At 35.7% G+C, this 3,686-nt stretch overlaps 1 non-coding gene across 1 annotated transcript; it reads left to right on the top strand.

Annotated features, from left to right (window-relative positions):
• Positions 1–329: 329 nt before the first annotated feature.
• Positions 330–433, top strand: LOC112765674 (small nucleolar RNA R71). The gene has a single exon (XR_003183871.1). It is a non-coding gene; the product is annotated as a small nucleolar RNA R71 (small nucleolar RNA).
• Positions 434–3,686: the final 3,253 nt, after the last annotated feature.

The following is a 3,686-nucleotide window of genomic DNA, read 5'->3' as shown; positions in this document are numbered from 1 at the left end:
CCTCTTTAGTACTGTTGGATGTATTTTTCCATCCATTTAGACTTTGAGAAATCATGTTGACTTGCTGAGTCAACATTTTGTTCTAAGCCAAAATGGCATTCAGAGCATCAATTTCAAGAACTCCCTTCCTTTGAGGCGTCCCATTAATCATGGAATTCCTCTCAGAAGTGTACATGAACTGGTTATTTGCAACCTTGTCAATAAGTTATTGAGCTTCAGCAGGCATTTTCTTTAGGTGAATGGATCCACCTGCAGAATGGTCCAATGACATCTTAGAGAACTCAGATAGACCATAATAGAATATATCTATCATGGTCTATTCTGAAAACATGTCAGAAGGACATCTTTTGGTCATATATTTGTATCTTTCCCAAGCTTCATAGAGGGATTCACCATCTTTTTGTTTGAAGGTATGAACATCCACTCTAAGCTTGCTTACCTTTTGAGGAGAAAAGAACTTAGCCAAGAAGACCGTGACCAGCTTATCCCAGGAGTCCAGGCTATCTTTAGGTTGAGAGTCCAACCATGTTCTAGCTCTGTCTCTTACAGCAAAGGGGAAAAGCATGAGCCTATTGACTTCAGGATCTACTCCATTAGTCTTAACAGTCTCACAGATCTGCAAGAACTCAATTAAGAACTGGTAAGAATCTTCTGATGGAAGTCCATGAAACTTGCAATGCTGTTGTATTAGAGCAACTAATTGAGGTTTCAGCTCAAAATTGTTTGCTCCTATGGTAGGAATTGAGATGCTTCTTCCATCAAACTTGGAAGTAGGTGTAGTATAATCACCAAGCATCCTTCTTGCATTATTGTTGTGGGGAGGTCGTTTACCGACTTCCGTAGGTAACAACCCTTTCTTTTCAACACCCAAATTTTAATTTTCTTTTGTTAGTTAGGATAATTTGCATTGTATGGCTAGTTTTGTATTTGAACACTTTTTGCATTGTAGTTGTTTCTTATTAAGACTACTTGGTTAGGATGATGATTTTTTTTCCAAGAAACTGTTTTTAGGGCACCCTACCAATCTGAGAAAATTTTTTTTGTTAAACTTACTTGAATAACTTAATTTTGGAAAAGGTTTTTGAGCTAAGAACACACAAGCATGTGAGTTTTGAGCCCAATTGTATGGTTACATCTTATAACCACTTATTTCCATTCTTATGTGCATTGTTCTCTTTCTATGATTATAATCCTTTATTTGTTTGATTCTATATGTCCATTATTTTGTGTCTAAATGCATTTATATGATTAAGCCCGTTATTTCAACAACTCACTTGCCCAAATAGTCTTAACCTTTTTATCTACCATTGCTAGCCAATTTTGAGCCTACGTTAAACCCCTTTTGTTCTTTAATTTAGCACATCGATACCCCGAAGTGAAAAACAATAAAGGACACGGATATGGATCTTTGATTAGCTTAGGCAAGTAAGGGTGTTTGTCATTTAAATGGGAGGGAAACTTGGGAACATTGGTAGAGGTAAAAGTGTGTTTTGTAGTTTTTATTGAAAATATTGGGAATTGAGTGCACACTCATGTATTGAATGTTTGAATCATATGCATTGGCACCATTGTATATAATTCATTAAAAGAAAAGCAAAGAAAAATGAAGAAAATTTAAAAAAAATGTAGAAAAAAGAAATAGAAAAATAAAAGAAAGAAAATATATAGAAAAAGAAAGCAATAAAAACGGGACAAAATGCCCCAAGGCGAAGCCAATAATAACCAATGCATATGGGTTACGAATTAAAAGAGAATGCATGAGTGTGTATAAAGTGAATGAATGGGTAGTTAGATTGTGTATTAGAATTGTATAGGTTGTTGTTCGTGTGTTAAGTGAGAGCTTAGATTAATCAAGGATTCAAATTCCAATTTCACCTGGCTATATATGCATCTTTACCCTTACCGTAGACCCATTATAACCTAAAGATAAGCCCTCATGATGAATGTACACATGCACCAAATAATTGTTGATTGTTAGATGAAAAATAAATCTTGGATAGCATGATTAGAAGAGAATTGAGCGATCAACCCTATACACTTGAGCGAATAGAGCAGATACACTTTCGGTGAGGGTTCGATGCTCAACTCCTTGTTCCCGGCTTTCACAAGCTTTCTTCTTGCAAGTTGTTTACACGTCATTTTGATGTTTGAATTGGTAGAGTTCACGAATTATCATATCACCTTAGCCCTATGTATTCATATATGTTCTTGGGAGTTGATTCACGTTTGACCAAGTAAATAGAAGCATTTGCATTAGTTGCATCCATGTAGGTAAATTGCATTTTATAAGCCTTATTCTCCTATGTTCTTTGGTCTTTTAATTTTTAGCATGAGGACATTCTTGGTTTAAGTGTGGGGAGGTTTGATAAACCCCAATTTTGTGATTTATCTTGGTTTTGTCAATATTTTTTGCACATATTCATATAAATTGCATGTTTTTGTGTTTCCTTCCTAATTTTGCTTCATGGTTTAAAACATGCTTCTTTGACCTTAAAATGCTATATTTTAATCCTCTTCTATTACCATTCGATGCTGTGATGTGTTTGTTAAGTGGATTCAGGATCTATAGGGCAAGGATGGCCTAGAAGATGGAAAGGAAGTATGCACAAGTGGAAGAAACATCAAGAATGGAGCTTTAGAGAATTGGTGGCGACACACACGCGTGGCCGACACGAACGCATGGATGCATGCAGCTAGGACTCGAGCACAAGACACACTCGCATGGTTTGGCAAAATCCTACTGACGCGCACGCATAGCCGACGCGGACGCATAATGCCTAGCACGTGACATCATTAATGAAATCGTGACTGGAAATTTCTGGGAGGCTCCAGGCCCAAATCTAACTTGATTCTGCATGGAAAAGACCTAGGAACTGATGGAGGAAAGGGGGATCAATCATTCACAACTTACACACAATTCTAGCTAGTTTTTGGTTCTTGTTTTTCTAGAGAGAAACTCTTACTTCTCTCTAGATCTAGTTTATTTTGAGTTCCCTCTGTTGAAATTCTGAATTAGATCTTGTTAATTTTAGTTTCACTTACTTAATTTGAGTTCTCTAGTTATAATTTTGTTTAGATCTTGTGTTGAATTTGAACTCTCTTATTGTTTCCCTTTTCTTCTCATTTTATGAACTTTGTGGATCTTGAATTTCTATTAGTGCATTGATGTTTTCTATGATTAATATTGTTGTTTGTGTTATTTTCTATTGATAATTGTTAGTGGGTATTTGTAGTTTCCAATTAATTTGTAATTTGAATATGTCTTTTGTTAATGCATACTATGTGTTTGATAAAATGTTTCCTTTGATTATGGAGTAGTTTTCTTTACTCTTGGCTTAGGCTAAGGGAATTGGGTGATCTTGAGTCATTGGGTCTAATTGATTTGGTGATTTGAGAACCCTTAGTGGTCAAATTGATACCCATTCACATCAATCTACTACTAAGCCAATTAGTAGTTGGATTGGGACTTATGAGTTGAGATTGACCAAGCCATTTGACGTACTTCAAGCGTTGGAGTAGACATTATACATACTCCGGGCATAGAAGTAGACTTAATGAGCTTGGTTCCTCATAATTGTCAAGATATAGTTATTAGATAAGGATGGTGACCCCAATTTCTATGCCTAGCCAAGAGTTCCTATTATTATTCATATTTGAAACCCAAAAATCTCAATTGCATGATTCTT

This window comes from Arachis hypogaea, chromosome 2 (genome assembly GCF_003086295.3).
Source record: "Arachis hypogaea cultivar Tifrunner chromosome 2, arahy.Tifrunner.gnm2.J5K5, whole genome shotgun sequence".
In the NCBI taxonomy this organism is placed as follows: domain Eukaryota; kingdom Viridiplantae; phylum Streptophyta; class Magnoliopsida; order Fabales; family Fabaceae; genus Arachis; species Arachis hypogaea.
This window is presented reverse-complemented; position numbering and strand designations above follow the sequence as displayed.